The sequence below is a fragment of the Anabrus simplex genome, chromosome 3 (assembly GCF_040414725.1).
Source record: "Anabrus simplex isolate iqAnaSimp1 chromosome 3, ASM4041472v1, whole genome shotgun sequence".
NCBI classification, from domain to species: domain Eukaryota; kingdom Metazoa; phylum Arthropoda; class Insecta; order Orthoptera; family Tettigoniidae; genus Anabrus; species Anabrus simplex.
This window is the reverse complement of record NC_090267.1, coordinates 298,258,098-298,281,469: the sequence shown is the minus strand read 5'-3', so window position 1 is coordinate 298,281,469 and position 23,372 is coordinate 298,258,098. Positions and strand designations below refer to the sequence as shown.

At 41.4% G+C, this 23,372-nt stretch overlaps 1 protein-coding gene across 1 annotated transcript in view; it reads left to right on the top strand.

Moving 5' to 3' along the window:
• The window catches only part of LOC136867248 (probable G-protein coupled receptor No18), a 1,741,601-nt gene that overhangs the window by 677,002 nt on the left and 1,041,227 nt on the right, over positions 1 to 23,372 (top strand). Inside the window, exon 3 of the mRNA XM_068227059.1 lies at positions 7,800 to 7,856. The gene's annotated coding sequence lies outside the window, so the exon portion shown is untranslated. The remainder of the gene's footprint in view (positions 1 to 7,799; positions 7,857 to 23,372) is intronic.

The following is a 23,372-nucleotide window of genomic DNA, read 5'->3' as shown; positions in this document are numbered from 1 at the left end:
AAAGTAAAATGGATAAAACGCTAAATTCCGCTATAATAAATCTAGAAATTCGCCAAAAAATCCGCTGTCCGCTAACTGGTATATTTCTCCACCGACAGTCTTCTAATTCCGCCAAATTTAGCGGAAAATCCGCTAAGTTGGCAACACTGGTGAAATGTGACGAATTCATGTCGATAGATGGAACTTTGCGCGCCAATATAGCGAAGATGTTACAAGCACTTGGTTGGTAGTCAACCATCCTCCCTTAACACTAATTAGAAATGAAAACCAAACAGGGTAGTCAACCATCCTCCCTTAACACTAATTAGAAATGAAAACCAAACAGGGTAGTCAACCATCCTCCCTTAACACTAATTAGAAATGAAAACCAAACAGGGTAGTCAACCATCCTCCCTTAACACTAATTAGAAATGAAAACCAAACAGGTCCTACCCTTCTTAAAATGAAGGTATTGGCAGTAGAAAGCGAAGGATATAAAGTTGCGTGAAAATGAAAGGCTTTTAAGGCCTTGCAAACGTAATACCGTCGGGGTCGGAGCAGAACAATAGTTGGCCAGGAGAGATGAGATACAGAACATGAAAGTGGGGAGTCTGGTATAAATAGACGGAAGCAATATCAGTTCAGCTAGAGACTGCATGGTCCTGAGGTCCTCTTTTAGTGGCCTCTTTTCATACAACATTATTATTGTTATCTCCTCATTTCGAGTACCGCATGCCATTCTTCCCACATATTTGTACGAGCTATTTCTCATTATTTTGGGTGTATTACTTTTAACTTTGGAATAACTTATTCTGAGTCCCTGCTTTCACTCCCGTTCAACAAAGTTGGTCTTAAAACAAACGAATGTTTATGTAGTCTCGTAGCGTAGTCTAACAGTCGCTTGTTTGCTATATGGGTATATAAATATACATCTTCGTGTAACGATTACTCTACCGGACTCATTTTAAGTCCTTTAGGTGTTTGCTCGGCGTCATTATCGTCCGAATTCGCTTACATTTAATTTAATGCAGTTCGAATTTCGAATCCCCATTGCGTTTTAAGTTGAAAACCTAACAATGGAAGTCTAAAAACTTTAATTTCATTTCAAGTACCGGTAGTTCTGAAGATTTTAGCGCTCTTGAGGTCCCCTTCTTAGAAATCTGAGGTTATTTTTATTAGGATAGATAGATAGATAGATAGATAGATAGATAGATAGATAGATAGATAGATAGATAGCTAATTTACTAAGGTATAGATTTGGAGTAGGAACCCTCTACACAGGTTGATCGTCCTTGATTGTAACGTGCGTGCGAAGCATGAAATGATCTTAGTTCACCATACTAAGCAACTATCCTGTGCAAGTCCTCCGACATACATCGCCCGATAACTGGGGAACGATGAGTCAGAGGATCTCCATTAATCTTGTCCCTATGCTCATAAGATTAATGGCAGCAATTAGAGCTAGATAACCCTGCTACATTGTCAATACTACCTGCTAACAGAGTTCCTATCTTAAACCCAACAATGTTAATATGAAATGAAAATGAAAATGAAAACCTACAACCTGTTTTCCAGTCATTGACCGGGTCAGAGATAGAATGAATGAAGCAGATATAGGCTATTAGTACGATGGGGTCGCCACTCCCAAAGTGATTTATTAATGACTGATAGATGCTATGAAATGAGAATGGAGGGTGTTGATGGAATGAAATATGACAGGGAAAACCGGAGTACCCGGAGAATAACCTGTCCCGCCTCCGCTTTGTCCAGCACAAATCTTACATGGAGTGACCGGGATTTGAACCACGGTATCCAGCGGTGAGAGGCTGACGCGCTGCCGTCTGAGCCACGGAGGCTCAACAATGTTAATAATTTTATTCCTTTAATATGGGAAACATAATTTCTTATTTGTTTCATATGATTTCAATTTGAAAATAATATTCATGATTTCCCCTTTTAATTTTGCGAAGTGTCCATTAAAAATAAACATATTTTGCACGGACAAAATACAGTTCCGTGGATGACTGATAAGCGAATTCGGCTTCGATTTTCGAGGTCTGGGGGTTTGAATTCAGCTGATTTATGCAATTTTAATCTCCATGCGTTAAGCCACTTGGTTGGGTCTTAACTGTGGCGCATTGAGCTCGATAGCTGCAGTCGCTTAAGTGCGGCCAGTATCCAGTATTCGGAAGATAGTGGGTTCGAACCTAAATATCGGCAGCCCTGAATAATGTTTTCCGTCGTTCCCCAATTTCACACGAGGTAAATGCTGGGACTGTACTTAATTAAGGTCACGGGCGCTTTCTGTCCACTTCTAGCCCCTTCCTGTCCAATCGTCGCCATAAGATCCATCTGTGTACTTGTAAAAACAAAGTAGTGTTGCGTTGTCTCCAACATTACTGGATGCTGGAACTTTCACACAGTACTTACAAGCAGTGACCTGTTTACGGTAGGCGCATTACAAGGCTAGTGATAGTAATGTGAAAGTATTATTATTAAATGGTAGAATTTCTGTGATATAATGTAAACCTAATACTACCAAAATACGAAATTGAGGTGTAGTTAGTTTATCACAGTGCAGTTGGTCACTTGCAGATGCTCGATACTGAATGAGATCAGAAGTATTGAGGGTGTTTTAATGCGATAACTTGGTGTTGTTGCCATCCAACTTGTTAATGAATTCTTAAAGAACAAAACTCCCTAGGTAACTTTGCGTGTCTTAAATCTACACAAAATTAAAGAGACATTAACGTTTGTTAGGCCTATACAGGGCGATTGTCTCCTCTGTAGCGAAAGCAAAGAGGTGACTCGGGTGATGGTAGGGAAGATAACACAGTCAATATGCAGAGTCCTGTTCACTGCCGTTTTCCTTTCTACAACTGCGTGCTGCTAATTAAGACAGCAATAGATCATCCCGGTTTGCGTATAATGACGCCAAAGCAACCGGCTGTTTAAACTAATACTGATAATATACACATTTGAAATGTAAGTGTTTATAGTAAATATAATATCTTGTACTGCAATTGGAAAGGCAGACTGTTGAAGAGTGCCCCTCCTGTAACTGGGCCTACACTGGGCCGGGCGAGAAACGTCACACCAATTGTTCGAACTGACTTCCATCGACACGCACGTAAGCTTGTTACATGATCCGCGTTTTCTTCCAACTTCAACAAACTGTAATATTAACAAAAAGTACTTGGGTGATACTTCCTGTCTTACTATCCTCTTTATCATCGCCCCAGTAACCTCCTCTAGAGATGAGTGATTGACCCTGTACAACACAACATTTGAAGAATTTCGAGGTTTAACCTCTCGCTAGATGATGATTTAGAACTTCGTTAGACTTCGCTCCAATTTCCTCAAACAAAGTTTGATTAATTAACTAATTGCCTCCATAACCCTCCATTTGCAGCTCTTTCTACCTATACGTCACTAAACGTCGTCTCGAACGCTTACCCTCCTGTAAGGTAGACTACCCGCTATTCGCATCGCATGACGCCCGCACAGATTCCATTTCAGATGTACACCTCCCATCGAGTTACTGTCCTATATAAGGCTCTTTCGTCTTGAATAACCTCCTGTCATTGTTCCTATCTGCTTGTACCGGGATTGTTCTCCATTATCACTATCTTAAGGAAGAAAATAATTAGTATGAAGATGGATTGATGTGGTTTCCCACTTTCACACCAGCCAAATTCTGGGGATGCGCCTTAATTAAGGCCATCGTCGCTTCTTTCCCAGTCCTAGCCCTCTCCTATCCCACCGTCGTCATAAGATCCACCCATGTCGGAGCAACGTAAAACAAATGAGGCGTCCAGAAGCAAAACTATGTGAGTTTTTTTTTTTTCAGGAAACAAGAAAAACGTCTTACTTTCTTTGGCTGACAGATATTCAAAATTCCTTTCCATTGTAGATTTATATTCACTCTCGGACTATTTTTCTGACAATCATTAAAATATTGGGGTTTTATTTTTTTAGTTATTACCTAAAATGGTTTGGATTCACCGAGTTTTGCTCTTATTTTTATGGATCTAGATAGGTTTGCTTCTGTAGAGATATTATCATAACGTAATTGGAAAGAAGATGCCTTAAAGCTGGTTCAAAGGGAAAAAATATTTATTGACTGCAAGTAAGTGTGATTAAATAGTATGTGACATCAAATGAATGTCTGCAAGGAGTAAAAAGGCCGCAACCTTGCAGGTCCTGTCCTGTTCCATCGAAACTACACAGGCATTTAAAACTCTGAGTCCTCCTCTGCATTGTTCACAGCTGATTGAGAATCGAGAATACCAAAAAATAGAAAATAGGCAGTGGAAGGTTTGTTCATTCTGTATAACTATATTTTTGTCACGAACAAGAGTAGAAAGTGAAAGAAATGTCAACAATGATACAATGATGAAGTCACTCACAATATGTCTGTCATTTCCACACAGAATTATAATGCTCGGTTTAACAGAGCGAAATGTACATAAAATATCATTTTGTACTTTGAATTAATCATGTTTTAAGATTTCAAGTTTCTCCAACTCCTACGAAATGTAGCCAATATTCGGTATTTGCTTTAAAAATTTCACTGAATATCCTTATTACCACATTTTAACAAATGCATTGCTAGTCAGAACATTTTTCGTTTTTATCTCCAGTAAATCCTGTAATTTAGTAAGCTTTAATAAATTTGTAATATTAAATATGTAAAGACTCAGATATTCTAATCTTCAACTGTCTACACTGAAATAGTGATTACTATATTGCTATTGCTCCATTTTGGCAAGGTGGTTCACACTGATCGCCGATAGAACTCATTATCAGGATCTATGAGAGGAGCCTCTTTAGACTCTTCGTGTCTGATTCATAAATGGAAGTGTGTATTATTTTTAGCAAATGATCCTTTTCTTACTGTGTGTTTAACCTCGTACTAAAATATGTAAGTTTTCGACGAAAGAAGAATAGGAAAGGACTAGGGCGGAAAAAGTAGCAGCCGCAACTTGGATTACATACAGAAGGCACTTACTATACCTGGAAAAGTACCATCAGCGCTGTGTTAAGATCATTCTAGGAATAAAATGGCAAGACACACTAACGTAAGTGTTTTGGAGCAAGCTAATACAACCAGCGTTTAGGTTCTTATAATAAAAGACCAACTTTGATGGACAGACCATGTAGTTCGCTTGCCTGGGTCACGTCTCCCAAAACAAATAATGTACTGTTAGTTGGTGGCTGGACAGAGAAAACAGGTGGGCAACAAAAACGTTATAAAGTCGTTCTGAAGGCGTATCTAAAGAAATGTCGAAGTCACCCTGAAAATTGGGAGGTTGTGGCATCCACCCGTCCAGAATGGCGTCACCTCATCCACCACGGGCATCTATCCTTTGATCCACAGCGGAGGATACTTCTGGCCGACAAACGCAATGCTAGGAACGAGCGTATAAATAGAATAGGTATCAACTTTCAAGGACCAGTGGATACCAAGTATTGTGGAAGAGGCTTTGGTTCCAGAATTGGATTATACAGCCATCCAATTACTCATGTGATTTGAACTTTATCTTTGGAAGGCAATCATACTTGTTATCGAGTGATATAATAAATATTACTGGTCTTCAATGCTGAGAGCGCCGGGTTTGATTCCTGACACGATTGAAACTGGAAACAGGCTGTGGATTTTCATTTCATCCATGAGGTTACCCATAAGAGTGATTGTACGTTTCTTGCTGGCAAGTTTGTTATTATCAATTCAGAAGTTAAAAAGAACAAGAGGAAATATTGATAAGACTCATTTTGAGATACCTAGGAGTTGTTCAGTTAGTGCTAGGGAAAAATAACGGTACGGGAACACCAAGGTACAATATGACTAAAATATTAGAGGAGATGGAATATTAAGTGTAATACATTGCCGAGAAAAAAATCGTAACACTTACTTTTTTTCTAGAAATGTTTCTTTTATGAACCTTAATTACATTGTAAGTGCAATATATTGTTTTGTTCCTTCAACAATTCCTTACTATAAACTGATAAACCACAAAACATAATTTTAAGAAGAGAAACCAAGTCGAGAATGGAACAAAAGGAAGTCGTGAACATTGATCCATGGATACCGTCGGAATGGCTCTGCTACAAGCCGCTGCGATGATACTCCTGGCCACAGAATCACCTTAACACGACCCAGGACACTGAATAATAGGTGTTACAATCCTTCATATCGATAACAGCTTTCATCCTCTTCGGAATACTGGCAAATAAGGTGTCAATATCATTTAGTGTGATTGCGTTTCATTCGGCACGAAGAGCTGCCCTAAGCTTATACAGGGTTTGAAATAGTTGTTAACGATTAGCTTCTTCGAGGTTGTCCCACACATGCTCTATGCGATTGAGGTCAGAGCTATGAGCTGGTCATTTGGGAGTGACGAATCCTGAGTCCTGCAGGGATGCTGACACGCAGCAGGGTGAGGGCGTGCATTATCATGTATCAAAACAAAGTTCCCGTCCACATGAGGAGCAAAGGGATGACAGGTTTGCGAGTAACCTTCTGGATGTACAGATGTGCATTTAGTGCTCCCATTTCCAAACCACCAGCTCAGGTCATCCATGAGAACTAACACCTCCCCATACTACGACGGAACCTCTTCCACAGGCTGTTCTTACTCAGAAGGTACATGATGCATAAGCTCTTCAGGTATTCCCAACACCCTTTCTCTTCCATTCGGAGATCCAAGTCTGAACATCGATTCATCGGTAAGCAGGACATTGGTCCATTGCTGCTGCGTCCTGTTTTGATCTTTTTGAGCAAATCGCAGGCGGTCTACCCTATGCTAACAAGTCAAATCGGGGCCAGTGAAAGCTCTTCGTGTAACAAGAGTTGTCTCTGATCTTTTCGCACTGTCCACTCGCTAATTCTGGCGGCATACACTTCCTCTAGGCGATTTCTGACCTCCATCCCCGTGACATGACAATCCTGTAGAATTAAAAATCGATCATCTCTGGTCATTGTACACCTTGGTCACCATATCCAGGTATAGTGTTCCTGACTCCAAAGTAGAACAATGAATGATTTCTTACAGTTCGCTTTACGTCGCACCGACACAGATACGTCTTATGGCAACGATGGTGTGGGACAGGAGAGGGCTAGGAGTGGGAAAGAAAGGGCCATGTCCTTAATGAAGGTACAGCCGTAACATTTCCCTAGTGTTGAAATGGGAAACCACGGAAAACCATGTTGTGGGCTGCCTACAGTGGGGTTCGAACCCATTATCTTTCGAATGCAAGCTCACAGCTGCGCGACACTATTTTGCATTTTTATGTACTGAAATGTATCCTATTATTGTAATCAATAGTGGCATTTCTCTCTATAAAGGTGTATAACAATTATGAGGGCAATATCATTCTTGGACACCAATTTTTGCTAGTTGCTTTACGTCGCACCGACACAGATAGGTCTTATGGCGACGATGGGACAGGGAAGGGCTAGGAGTGGGAATGAAGCGGCCGTGGCCTTAATTAATTTACAGCCCCAGCATTTGCCTGGTGTGAAAATGGGAAACTACGGAAAACCATTTTCAGGGCTGCTGACAGTGGAGTTCGAACCTACTATCTCCCGAATACTGGATACTGGCCGCACTTAAGCGACTGCAGCTATCGATCTCGGTTCTTGGACACCAAGACAAAGATATATGTGTTATGCTTTCTTGCTCAGCGGTGTAGTTACGTAACAACATTGATTCACGTTATCTATGCACACGAGGTATTGACCAAAGTATCCCAAGGATTTTTTACAGAGCTGGAACCACACACATTTCACATACTGATCATATTTTCTTTATTTCCAGGTATTCTGTACCAGTCCCAACGGATTCGCGGATTGCAAGCGGATACTACATTTGGGTGTAAGTAACGAGAATTCGTATTCATTCGTATTTCTCTAAAACTGCATTAGTGCCTGATAGCTGATACTGATATAAACACAGAGAATGTACAGAAAGTAATACATAGATTGCATTTAACTTTAATGTCTACTATAAAGATACAGAATATCATACATACTTGTCACAAAATTAAGATCGTATAGCGCGGAAGTATCGCTCTACTCGTAAAAATACTATTTCAATTTCAGTCGTTTACATTGCGTTTTGGAAGTTTCCCAATTAGTAGAACTTTACAAAAAATAATTCGGGGCTGATTACCGAGTTGTTATGTCCCTTTAAACAGTCCTTATATGTGTATAAACATATGTTAATGCACGCCTAATTAATAGGCTGAACTCATATGAGTTCTTTCATCTTATGTGTAGTCGGGGTGGTGGTGGCGTAGGTGATTGTTGTTTTAATAAGAAGCACATTTTGATAATTATATCTCCTTAATGCTATCATAAGTGAAAAAAGAAGATACTCGGAAGGACGATGTCAGTGAAAGACTGTGAAGGAGTACAGAGTGTACGAAAGTGGAAGACAGTCTATATCTCGTAAACCTAATACAGTCAGCTGTTGAAGAGAACGAGAGTTGACAAAGGAATGTTGGGTAGCAAAGAAACCGAGATCGATAGATGCAGTCGCTTAAGTGCGGCCGGTATCCAGTAATCGGGATATAAGTCGTTCGAACCTCAAAACTTTACTCTGTGAAGGCAACCTTCATTAAAATAAAGCTGAGTGGCCTGACGCAAAAAGTGCATGTAGCGCGGGCCCGTCCAATGGCCCTCAAAGAAATAAGGTCCAGTCAGGCGATACTCCAAGATCAACACCTCACACTCACTCCCCATTACACTTGATGGGTCGCCTGACGCACCCAATGAGGACTGTCCGGACTCCATTAGTGCATGCTGTGGCGATTGACGTTCCCATTATTGTGGAAGCGCGATTCGTCCGAGGACGAGACGGGTGATTTGAATCGCCGATGGCACATTCTGTCGATTGCTAAGCTAACCACGTCCGCTAAGCTACACTGTTTGGAACATACTGGTATTACGACGAGACTTGAGTACACACGCCACCCCGTTCGGTGTTCAGGACATTAATTACTGCACTGCTAGCTAGTTTATTCGTTGAATCCCTTCTTAGTTGCACCCGATCACGAGGCACGACAAATTAACATAGTTGCATGGTCAAAGGACGTCGCTACATGATTTCAAGGCGTCATCTTTTGCGAGCGGACGATATAACCTGTCGGCAGAGCTCAGAATTGTGTGTAAGATGTGCTCACTGGACATTAGTACCATACAGTACGCCTGGAGGGGAATAGCCACCTTACAAATATATGGCACGTTAGTTGGGTTGCATAAAACTACATTGGAAGGGGTAGCTGAATAACACGATTTATGACATGTCATTAAAAAATGTCCGCCTCTGTGGTGTAGTGGTTAGTGTGATTAGCTGCTACCGCCGGAGGACCGGGTTGTATTCCCGGCTCTGGCACAAAATTTAAAAAGTGGTACGAGGGCTGGAACGGGATCCACTCAGCCTCGGGAGGTCAACTGAGTAGAGGTGGGTTCGATTCCCACCTCAGCCATCCTGGAAGTGGTTTTCCGAGGTTTCCCATTTCTCCTCCAGGCAAATACCGGGATGGTACCTAACTTAAGGCCACGGCCACTTCCTTTCCTCTTCCTCGTCTATCCCTTCCAATCTTCCAATCCCCCCGCAAGGCCCCTGTTCAGCATAGCAGGTGAGGCCGCCTGGACGAGATACTGGTCATCCTCCCCAATTGTATCCCCCGACCCGGAGTCTGAAGCTCCAGAACATTGCCCGTGAGGAGGTAGTGTTGGGATCCCTTGCTGAGTCTGAGGGAAAAACCGACCCTGAAAGGCAAACAGATAAAGAAGAAGAAAATAAAAAATGTTAGTAATTTATAATTTGTTTACTGTTCTCTAATATACACATTACGTACCTATACACCGTTAGCAGTACTAGTGCTGCCAGGATCCCTAAAATCACTGCCAGGGGTGTCCTCAAGTCATGCTGAATGTCTTCCCACACGAAGATCCCTGGAGTAATACCGATGAGTCTGTACACAACACTAGAAGGTTGTGTCCTCGGCGTCGCGATACTCTGGTATGAGAGCCATGCGTGGTAATGCAGAACCGAGATTAATTGTTGAAAATTATCGACACCACTCGTCATCATTTTATGCCTCACTTATACGATTCCATTACAACATTTAAAAAAAATTGTTTTACGTCGCACTGACACAGTAAATAATGTATCGTCTTATTGCGACGATGGTATAGTAAAGGGCTAGGAGTGGAAAGGAAGCAACCATGGCATCATGGCTATAATTAAGGTACAGTCCCAGCATTTGCGTGGTGTGACAGTGGGATACAACAGAAAACCATATTCAAGGCTGCTGACTGTGGGATTCGAACCCACCACCTCCCAAATGCAAGCTAATAACGAGACCCAAGGCGCACAGCCACTTACTCGGTGCCACTCCAACAGTAGCCGTCTCTGCTTTGCTATTAATGGCAGCAAATCCATAGGGCGGTGGACGTATTGTCCGGGAGCGGTTGAGACATGCTGCAGGATGAGGAGAGGCGTTTTAGAGAGTCCAGTATCATATTCCAGAAGGTGGGAACAAATTTCAGGCGGTTGTGCAATTCTTGACTCACAGTACTATGGCAATCCTCCCTTAGTGTGGTTTATCCTGGCTACCGATTACTTCCTGCTTGTGTGAGAGATCCTCAGATATCAATTGGTTCCCGCATCTGGTCGCTCTTCAAATCTGAATGTCGCACATGTCTGTAAATTGAACGCTACGGCAACCTGGTCTCATGAAGACCTACCATGTGGCTGCTATGATACTCCGTCGAGTTCAGATCATTATTTCTAATATGTCTACGAAGCATACTCTGTGTTCAGTGACCTTCAAAAACAGTGTTATCTAACTCTTCTCTGCTCCGTACACGAGTAACACCACAATCGCAGTATATCAGTGTGGCAGAATTATAGCATAATGGTGACCGTTCTCGACTGTACTGATCGTTACAATTCTAAACATCTACATGTCCATCTATGGTATGCATGTGTAGGCTACATAGTTCCGTCTGAATTGGAAAGTTCGTTCTTGTTGCTTGTATGTTTTCATAAGGGAATGTATAATGGGCGACCGAAAAGTTTCCGTTCCACGGCGGTACAGTTCTGAATCAGGAAGCTAATCCGGCAAAATTGCCGTGAGCATTGAGTCACTCAACCCACCGACGCACCAGGTTGAAGATCTTCGTATTGTAAAACATCGTGTCCTGCTGCGTGAATAAGTCCGTAACCACCTGCTGCTCATCATCGTCCGACAGGAAGCGTTGAACCTTCAAGGCCTTTCTGAGGAGACCGAGAGCGTGACAGTCGCATGGGGAGAGATCAGGACTATAGGGCGGGTGCTCGAGTGTCTCCCACTTGGCGGACCTTCTGTTGATATCCGTAATGGATGAAGCTGGTCTCCCGGTGTCTTGTGTCGAAACGCGGTCCGTACGAAACTTAGTGAACCATTCCACAACAGTGGTTTCTGACAGACATGTTGCCCCATACACAACATTCATTCTCCAATGGTTGTCCACTGGTGTTTGTGCTTCTGCAGACAGAAACATAATAACAGCACGTTGGTCCTGTTTGGACGCATTCGGTAATAACGTCGCCATAGTTCACGTGACAGCATTTAACACGACTGCCACACTAATCCCTTCGTCTACATATCCGTGCTTATATACCCGCATCGAAGTCGATCTACGTTTCATTTCCGCTGCAGTAACACCCTCAAACGGAAACTTTTGATTACGCCTTATAATTTTAACAACAAATAGAACTGGCTTGGGCAAAATTAAATTTTGAAAGGGTAAATTCAATATGAAATTTATGAAAGCACGCTGTCAGAGCTTTTTCTTCAGGTAGTCTACCAACAGAAGCACAGGTGGTTAGTGAATGGGCCTCTGCATGCAAGATAGCTGCTTATTTCCCGATTAAGATCGACAACGTTTTGAAGGCGTTTGCTTCTGGCATGTTGGCCAAATCTGACACTTGCCAGATCCGTCATTTGTTGAGACCGTCAGAAGCTAGAATGGAGGCTAAACAATGGTAACATTAACAACAATATTTTCTCCTGTTACTCGCATGGAGTAGAAGGAATAGTGTAAAATATTATCAAGAACTTGGATATAACTTTATGAGGCTATGTAAACTGGAAATTATAGATAAAATAATGACAGTATTTTCTCATTCGTAAATGTACGATTGTTTCTTCCGTAAGCTATCACTCGGTGATCATTGAATGAATTCTGACTTAAATTCTCAGTAATAATTGCTATTATTAACATTAAGCACGTAACAGCGGTTTGTGAAACAGTATCTGCTCTCATTTATCTTGCATCCGAAGGTGAAACGCAGTACGATGTTGCGGTTGACCGCACTGCGAGAAATGAGGCGGAAGTCCGTCACCCACCTATCCCCCTGCTCGTGCTGAGAGGGTCGATGAAACGTGGACGTAGACAACTTGGCATGCCTCGAGCTACACCACTCATCAGGCACTTGAGTCACTGGCAGTAGGATCGCCACTTCCCTTCCGATCCTCCTGTAACCAACAACATCTAAGTGGTTACCACACACAATGTGTCTTAACTCAGGACATCTGATGTTTCATATTGGCTGCGCCGATTGTATGTAATAGGCCTTCCGAGCAAGTACCCGCGCGGTTTGTATCACGTAGCTTTCAGCTTGAATTCGGGAGATAGTGGGGTCGAACCTCACTTTCGGCAACCCTAAAGATGGTTTTCCGTGGTTTCTCATTTATACACCAGGCAACTGCTGGAGCTGTACCTTGATTAACGCCATGGTCGCTTCGTTCCCACTCCTAGCCCTTCTTACCCCATTGTTGTCCTAAAGACCTATCTGTGTCAGTGCAACGTAAAGCAAACTCTTAAAAAAAAGTAATAGGCCTATATTTGACTGGAATATAGGGTGGTGTTTTGCTCCCAGATTATCGTATCTTAGTGGGAATCACATTCTAATACTGTACATTACGACACTCACTCAAGATCCAAAATCAGCAATAAAAAATTTTCATTGAAATGAAAGGAAATGAATTACTCCAAATGGATTTAAAGAACTGTATTTCACTTGGCTTTGTCCCACCTCATCTTAACAAAACTGGATGGACTTACTACAGTCATCAAAATATCTACGAAAAAATTAAAGAAGAAATTTTCAAATTGAGTTAATCACAACTCTAATGTAAAGAAATGAGAAACAGTAGACAGGGATGTATACACAAGAAGAAATAAAATGTAAATTGTTTTAAACAGCCCGTAAATGTCTTATTAATAGGACAGGTTTATTTCTGTAATTAATTTAGCATTTTCCATAAACATTTATAATTAACTACTGCATTGTTTTTGCTGCTGGTTGAACATTCAACTAGCAGAAACATTTGGAGAAGGGCGCTCTGCTACCATATGTGACGTATTGTGCATCACACTTAAACCACCAAAACGAGGTCTGTGCATAGGCAACACTGCAGCGAGGAGTCGATCACATAAAACAAGAAAGCAGCAGAGTGAGCAGAAGCAGTACTGGGGGAGGGATAGTAGGAGAGGTTTACCGTGGATGGTACCAAAAAAAGAAAATCAAAAAAGAACACCACGTTGCTAAAAATTTTTAGATGACCAAGTGTATTGGAAACAACAGCTTTAAAGAGAATACAGTACACATTAGCATTTTTTGGAGAAAACAGATCCTCAAATATACTCTGGATATTGTAGGAAATTATCAAAGGGATAATTAAGCTAAAACCTACAGAATAAAATTGACCAATATATATATATATATATAATATGCACCTTGTTGAACAAGAAAATATAGTGCGAGAAAAATATCCCAGGCATTGATTACAAAGACAAAACAGCTCGGGTCCCCGTTTTAGAAAGGGGACTAACCCTCAGATAAGTTAGGACAAAAATTAAAAAAAAAAAATCGTTACAATAGAATCACTGTGTCAGCGTGAATCTCGACCAAAACCAGTTTTCTCAAAATATTACTATTTATATTTTGAATAGAGAGGTGTCACACACACAATCACCTCAGAAGATATTTCTAAATATTATTATCTGATCAAGTTTCGAGGCAACAAGTACAGTTTTTACCATAAAGATCAAGAAATATTTGGCCACAGTAAAAAACCCAAATACGCCTCCAGGGCGCCCTAATATAAAAAGCATACACACCTAAAAAGAAAAAAAAGGGTAGGGTAAAAAGGAGGATCAGTACAATAAGGACAAGTGAGGATGAAAAAAAAGGAAACTCCGACTGCGTAATGCTGGAGAATGTCTGATCTGCCAATAGATTTTTTTAGAATCGTCTAAAGTTGTGAAAATTTTCTGTTTGACGATGTTTAGGCTCAGTCCACATCACCAAGTATTCAGCACTAAGAATCAATTAAACTTAATCAGTTTTGAAGGTGGCAATAAATTAAATTTGAAATCAAAGCCTTGAAAGTTTTCATAGCATGCCATCACTCAACATGCCGAAACAGGCCGAGTATTAAAGTTTCCAAAAACAAGTTTAGCAAATGATATGTTTAGCTCACCAAAGTCCTTTCAGAATAATTCCATCAGCTCGTAGGGAAGAAAATGGCGCAGCACACGGCAAGCCGTGCGAGGTCCGTAGTCCCTCCACACACACACACTGTTTACAAAGGATGATGCCAGTCTGCCGAAGACGGGCCAAGCAGTCCAATATATACACGCCCGGAAGCGACGACTAGTTCATTCGAGAAAGATCAAGTGACGTAGCAGATGACGTAGTAGGTGCGAGGCAGACAGAAAGACAGCGGTCAGTGTGTCGAGAAAAGTCGGAGGGTAACGACAGGTGAGCAAAGTAAGGTAATTCTGATGATAGGAAGAAGTATTGATAAGCAGAGCAGACAATAATAATAGCATTATAGTCTTGTAGAAACATAAACTTGTAGAGTATGTGGAGATGTACATGCGAGGAAGTTTGCAGAAACTCGTAGAACGTCGATGGAGAGGTTATGGCAGTAGCACGTTACAATAGTCACCGGCTTCTAAACATGGAGTTGTGGCTCATATTGCGGACAATGTACGTGAGGTGTTTGAAGCGAGAAATCATATTCGTATAGCTCGGATTCCACGTGTAACTGGAGGTCCCTTTGTTGTGATCAAATTATAAACAGTCACTTCGATTAAAACTACAAGTGCCGGGCTGAGTGGCTCAAACGGTTAAGGCGCTGGCCTTCTAAACCAACTTGGCAGGTTCGATCCTGGCACAGTCCGGTGGTATTTGAAGGTGCTCAAATACGACAGCCCCGTGTTGGTAAATTTACTGGCACGTTAAAGAACTCCTGCGGGACTAAATTCCGGCACCTCGGCGTCTCCGAAGACATTAAAAAGTAGTTAGTGGGACGTAAAGAAAATAACATTATTATTAAAACTAAAACTTCATTAGGTTTTTGGTAACGCTAGCATGGGTAACGACTCTCACTGATAAGAAGTGGCCACAGACTTAAGCAGAGTACAGCGATGGCATTTGGATGAAATATGGAAAACCATCGTCAGCATTTCAAACAGCGGGGTTCCAGTCCATCATCTTCTCAATGGAAGTTTAAAGCTGCATGCAATGCACAGCGTTTGGACTCTGTTCAGGGCGTATCAATACGACTGTAACTAGTACTTATACTACAACTACAACTAGCATTGTTTTACAATGGCTCTTACTTGTACTGTTACTGCAAGTGTCCTTTAAAACACAACAACAACAACAACAACAACAACAACAACAACAACTGCTGTTATCATCATATGATCTACTTTTACAAAGAGCGCAATAATCGAGTAAGTTCAAATTCAGAGGGTAGTTTAAATATAAAATATTAATTTTGGGGATTAGTGAAAAGAATTTTTCTTTCCTCTGAGTTTTAGAAGAAAAATCTTAATATTGGTTTACAAGACCAGTGTCAATTCCCTGTGTTTTGGATTCTACGTAAAAGGAAATTGGATGTGTGGAAACTATAAGCACGGCATCAACATTCAAGTAAACCTACAAGATATTATTACTATTATTATTATTATTATTATTATTATTATTATTATTATTATTATTATTATTATTAATTTGTATATGCAATGCCTTTTCGACTTAACCATTATCTCATATCTTCATTTTCATGCTTCATCTCATAGAAGAACTTGCTTCAGATTTTGAAGGTACTTTGACCTTGGCCTTTCTCACCCTCTCTTTCCCAGAATGTTACTCTCAGGAATCTTTCCTTTAATTTCATGCAGGAAACTTTCATTGACTCACCTTTCCAACCAGCTGTTCCTCAGTGCTCGTCTCCGGACGAAATTGCAATTCTTAACTCAGCATTTCAAATATCGTGGCCTCTCCAATTTTATTGCAAGGGACTACAGCTAACAGGACTATATAAACATAAAAGCACGGGAATTGACTACAAGGAATAATGACCAGAAAAAATCACTAATACAGATTCATCAGCTATGTTTTCACAAACACAGACTTTTCCTATGTCTCGAGAAAAACCATATAATATCCATCATTTTACTCTTCTCCAGCACGAAAATGTAGTTACATTCCGTAGTCTGCACAGTTGTTGTCTACCTTTCCTGTATTTATGGCCTAAGATACAAAAGTTAAGAACTATAAAAGCAGTTGGAATTGATAAGATTTCTAGGGATATACTAAAGATAACGGGTTGGGATACAGTACCATATCTGAAGTACTTATTTGATTATTGTTTGCATGAATTAGCTATACCAAATGAATGGAGAGTTACTATAGTAGCCCCTGTGTATAAAAGAAAGGATGATAGATATAAAACTGAAAATAACAGGCCGGTAAGTTTGAAAAGCATTACATGTAAGCTTTGGGAAAGCATTATTTCCGATTATACTAGACACGTTTACAAAATTAATAACTGGTTTTATAGAAGGCAGTTCGGGTTTAGGAAAGTTTATTCCACTGAAGCTCAACTTATAATATTCCAGCTAGATACAGCAGGTATATTGAATTCAGGAGATCAAGTGGACTGTAATGCGATTGACCTATCTGAAGGCATTTCCTAGGGTAGATCATGGGAGACTACTATAAAAAATTAGTGCAGTTATACTGGACAAAAGGGTGACTGAATGGGTAGTTATATTTCTAGAAAATAGAACTCAGAGAATTAGAGAAGGCGAGGCATTATCTTCTTATTCCACCGCTTTTCACACACATGTGGGGTCGCGGGTGCGAACTATGTCGCACATGTGGATTTGGCCCTTTTTTACGGCCGGATGTCCTTCCTGACGCCAACCCTATGTGAAGGGATGTAATTACTATTCCGTGTTTTCTGTGGTGGTTGTTAGTCTGGTATGTTGTCTGAATTTGAAGAGGAGAGTGTTGGGACAAACACAAACAACCAGTCCCCGAGCCAGAAGAATTAATCAGACGCAATTAAAATCCCCGACCTGAACGGTAATCGAACCCGGGACACGTGCGACCAAAGGCCATCACGCTATCCATTTAGCCATGGAGCCTGAATAGGCGAAGCTTTATCTGACTGTGAAGTAATTAAGAGGAGAATTCTTCAAGGCAGTATTATTAGGCCTTTATGTTTCCTTGCATGTATATGATAGGAGTGAAAAACTGGAATCGGAGGTAAGGATTTTTTTCGGATGATGTTATTCTCTTCAGGGTAATAAATAAGTTACAAGATTATGAGCAACTGCAAAATGACCTCAATAATGTTGTGAGATGGACAGTAGGCAATCGTATGATGATAAACGGGGTTAAAAGTCGGGTTGTGAGTTTCACAATTAATGAAAGTCCGCTCAGTTTTAATTACTGCCTTGATCAGGTGAAAGTTCCTTACGTGTTAATACACTGCAGGAAAGAAATAGTACAACCTCTTCCAGTTTTCCAATTCACTGAAGATTTCTGTTTGAAACAGTGCATATGGAGTACATCAAAGATTACGTTTACAGATCAATAGCTCAAGCGGTACTGAAGTACCAGGACTTGATCCATGCTGAAACACCCATATTTGTACGTGGTGTACCCTCCACTGGCGGAAATGCAGGCACTGATTCTGGCATCCATTCGATCATACAGATGGCGAATACTGTCTTGGAATACCACATCCCACGCCTGTTCGACCTGTTCACGTTGTTCTGCAAGAGCTGTAGGTTGACGAGTCGCACGTGTCAGTTGTCGTCTCATCATATCCCACACGTGCTCGATGGGAGACAAGTACGAAGATCATGCTGGCCAGGGAAGTTGCTGCACCTAGCTGTGTCAGTGCAACGTAAAGCAAACTCTTAAAAAAGTAATAGGCCTATATTCGACTGGAATATAGAGTGGTGTTTTGCTCCCAGATTATCGTATCTTAGTGGGAATCACATTCTAATACTGTACGAAGAAATTAAAGAACAAATTTTCAAATTGTTTCAGTTAATCACAACTCTAATGTAAGGAAATGAGAAACAGTAGACAGCGATGTAAACACAAGAAGAAATAAAATGTAAATTGTTTTAAACAGCCCGTAAATGTCTTATTAATAGGACAGGTTTATTTCTGTAATTAATTTAGAACTTTTCATAAACATTTATAATTAACTACTCCATTGTTTTTGCTGCTGGTTGAACATTCCTCTAGCACAAACATTTGGAGAACGGCGTGGTACTCGAGTTCCATATACGAACTTCCAGAATTCGCCTTTAGTTAGAGTAGACAGTCCCGTTGCACAGATGAAACAGACAGGTTGCCGCCACGTCGGGGATTCGGACAGAAAATCAACTTCACCGGTGCAACCGCAGATCTCTTTGATTCAGTTACATGTCAGTACTGTGCTGTTCACATGACCATTGCAACCAGAATCGTTGCGTAACTGACGCAGCACGTCCAACTTGTGTGGCAATTCTCCGTAAGGACCATCCCACCACTCGGAAGGCCACAATTTGACCCCTGTCAAACACGCTCAGTTGGCTGTAGGAAGCACGGGTGCATCTCCGTGGCATGGCGCCTGTTCGCTTCACACGTTTACATCACACTGAGCCTTATGAATGTAAACATTCCCTATGAAAGGGTACATGACCGAGCTCGATAGCTGCAGTGCGGCCAGTATCCAGTATTCGGGAGATAGTTGGTCCGAAACCCTCTGTCGGCAGCCCTGAAGATGGTGAAATGAAATGTCGTATGGCTTTTAGTGCCGGGATATCCCAGGATGGGTTCGGCTCGCCAAGATGCAGGTCTTTCTATTTGACACCCGTAGGCGACCTGCGCGTCGTGATGAGGATGAAATGATGATGAAGACAACACATACACCCAGCCCCCGTGCCGTAGGATTTAACCAATTAAGGTTAACATCCCCGACCCGGCCGGGAATCGAACCCGGGACCTTCTGAACCGAAGGCCAGTACGCTGACCGTTCAGCCAACGAGTCGAACCCCTGAAGATGGTATTCCGTGTTTTCCCATTTCCACACCGGGCAAATGCTGGGGCTGTACCTCAATTAAGGCCACGGCTGCTTCCTTCCCACTCCTAGCCCTTTCCTCTCCCATCGTCGCCATAAGACCTATCTGTGTCGGCGCGACGTAAACCAACTTGTAAAAAAAAATCGTACTGAGATTTCTCAGTCCTGCCACAAGCATAACCAAACAAAAAACCGTGAAACAAAGGCACACAATCATCCATATCGTTGAAGTATACAACACATCACATCTATGTAACAATTGTGTCTCTCTAAACTACGCTTGAAGATTGTGAAGATTACAAGTACGATGCACACAACAGAGTATAAACCTCCAATGATCCTTCCCTTAATAATTATGTAGTTCTCAATTAACGAACACAACGAGAAAATATACTGCAAGTTTAATCCTTTAACTTTCACTAATTTCATTTGAAACTCCGATAAATACACTAACAGTATTTGAAAAATCAGGAAACAAACAAGAATTAGCCAAATCCATCAATTTAATTGGCATATTTAATATGACATGGACATCAATGGCTGCCAACGGTGGGATTCAAACCCACCATCTCCAAAATTTAAGCTCACAGCTACGCGACCCTAACTGCACGGCAAACTCGCTCGGTGCTCAGAATAAGACAGGGGCCACGCCAACAGTTACACCAGATACTATCTCAGCAAGGTTCTTGCTGAACTTTCAGAAACTTGTACTTTAAGTGACCGTAAAATATTGAAGATATAGTTATATTCGTACTCCTCTCATTTACCTTGTGCGGGATAAAAAATAAAAGAAATATAAGTCCTCGATTTCAACGACAGCTGAAACGAAGCAGCACACTAATAAGAGGCGATCGAAAATTTTCCGTTCGACGGCCGTACAGTCTTGTGTCGGGATGCTAATGGAACAAAATCGCTGTGTGCATTGAGGCACTCTTCCCAGAGACGCACCATGTTGAAAATCTCCGTGTGGTAAAACACCATGTCTTGCTGTGTGAAGAAGTCCGTAACCGCCTGCTGCACATCCTCGTCCGACAGGAAACGTCGACGCCTGAAGGCCTTTTTGTGAGACTGAAGGCGTGATAATCGCATGGTGAGAGATCAGGACTATACCGCGCCCACTTGTTGTTATCCCTAATGGATGAGGCTGGTCTCCCAGATCGACCGGCGTCTTGTGTCGAAACGCGACCTGCACGGAACTTGGTGCACCGTTCCACAACGGTGCTTTTCGACAGACATGCCGCCCCATACACAATCTTCATTCTCCGATGGATGTCCACCGGTGTTTGTCCTTCGGCAGCCAAGAACAGAATAACAGCATGTTGGTCCTGTTTGGACGCATTTGGAAATAACCTCGCCATAGTTCACGTGGCTGGATTTAACACACGCACCTCGGCACGACACGACTGCCGCACTAATCCCTTTGCCTACTTGTCAATGCTTATATACTTGCATGTGAGTCGGGCTACGTTACATGTCCGCTGCAGCAGCGCCCTCAAACAGATACTTTTTGATCACGCCTTATAACAGAGATTTCTTTCTTATTAATAATCTGAATTTTATTCCTACATTTTCATAAAGAGGGTGCACTTGTTTTCTTTTAGAACGAGTTTACATGATGCTACGATTTGCCTTAAATGCTGTTTGTAATGCAAGTTTATTGGCAAAATGTAGATATATATATATTTTTTTTCGTGTGGCTATTTCTAGCCGAGTGCAGCCCTTTTAAGGCAGACCTTCCGATGAGGGTGGGCGGCATCTGCCATTTGTAGGTAACTGCGTGTTATTGTGGTGGAGGATAGTGTTATATGTGGTGTGTGACTTGCAGGGATGTTGGGGACAGCACAAACACCTAGCCCCCGGGCCATTGGAATTAACCAATTAAGGTTAAAATCCCCGACCCGGCCGGGAATCGAACCCGGGACCCTCTGAACCGAAGGCCAGCACGCTGACCATTCAGCCAACGAGTCGGACATACATTTATATTAAAGAGCAGAACAAGAAATACTTTATTTTGAAATACCATTGCGCGGGCGGGCTATAGTTGAAACTGGACACTAGTTCTTCCATACAAATGTTCACTCAATTTTTGTGGCAGACAATGCACCATTGATTCTTATGTGAGGAATTGTGAAAGTTTGAGATCGAACCTTAATTATACTTTTCATGTGTAACTCATTAATTCTCAAGTTGAAACTTAGTTGTAAGGGCCACTTCAGCGGAGAGAAGGATTGCTAAGCATATGCCCTCATTGCAACTCGGTAAGGATAAGTTTTAGTAGTAAGATAAGATTTTCTTTTCTAACAGAAGAAGAACTTACAGTATGAATTTCTCCTTTAATCGTAAGTTAGAAACTTACAAAGTATGCGATGCGTGAAAATATGCAAAGTGGTAGAGGCTATTATTAGTCTAGTTCTGTGCTTCTCAAGTATGACTACCAGTTGTTAATGAGGTGAGGACAGGAAAACTTTGAAGTTTAAAATAACCATTTACTCACACTGTGTGTGTACTTAACGCTAATTGAATAGCACCTCATTAGTCAAGATTATTACTTGATACGTAATATCAAGACCTCTGCCATCAATTTGCCTGTATGGCTGTAATATCTACAGTAGTAGTAGTAGTAGTAGTAGTAGTAGTAGTAGTAGTTGTTGCACTAACATATCAAAGGATTTCGGCGACGCAAGCATAGCAAAGGACTAGGGTTGGGAAGGTAGCAGCCGTAGCCTTAATTAAAGCGTCGAAATAGGAAACCACGGATAAACCACTTTAGTGTTGCTGATGGTGGAAATCGATCCCGCCATCTCCCGAATGCATGCTCACAGTTATGTCACCTTAACTGCGCGGCTAACTCCCCAGTAGTAGTAGTAGTAGTAGTAGTAGTAGTAGTATTATACATCTTCATTATACACTGTTATGCCTTTGAACGTTCTCTAAAAGCTTTCGTGAATTAATTAAGCACTTCCACAGTCTTGTATATGCAACTACCGCTGTGACGTTCCAATGCATTTAGGCAGAACCCTCCGTTTAACTGGTATTAACGCTGAACTTCGTCAAATACAAAAGGCTTGATCTCTTTGTTGTGGTCTTAACGTCATACTAACACGTGGAGGTCTTTTGACGGCCTGGAATAGGGGAAGGTCTTAATTGAGGTACAGCCTTCATTTGCCTGGCGTTAAAATATAAAAACCACGTGAACGGTCTTGAGGGGTGCTGACATTGAGGCTCGAACACTCCGTCTCCCGAACGCAAGCTTTCACTGCAATACCAATGCCGCGTAGGCTACTCATTCAGGACAGAATGTTATATTTTATTTTTACTACAGGTTTACTATCGCAGTAATTTAGGTAGCGGCCTTGCCTTCAGTTGAAGAACAGCTCCGGCATTTTCCCGGTGTAAAAGTGGGAAACCACGGAAAATCATCTCCAAGGCTGCCAATGGAGGGATTTGAACCCACCATCTACCAAATGCAAGCTCACAGTTACACGAGACTAATGGCTCGGCCAGCTCACTCGGTGAACATTCTAAGTGACTTACAAGCCACTTATGTGATGTCACTACAGATAACTTGATATTTGACAAGAGATTCCATAATATAATAATAATAATAATAATAATAATAATAATAATAATAATAATAATAATAATAATAATTGAGGAAAGCAATGGCAAACTACCTCACTCCTCGTCTTGCCTAGTACGCTTCATTTTGGTGCTGTCATTGGTTTTTGTGGCTTTCCTATAGCTGCATAGCCTTTGGTGGTACTATTTGAGGATCCAACCAGCCTCTGGGCTGATGACCTAACGGACAGACAACAATAATAATAATAATAATAATAATAATAATAATAATAATAATAATAATAATAATAATAATAATAATATGCAGGGTCCGGCTCCCTTGCTGAATGGTCAAACTACTAGCCTTCCGTTCAGAGGACCCATGGTTCGAT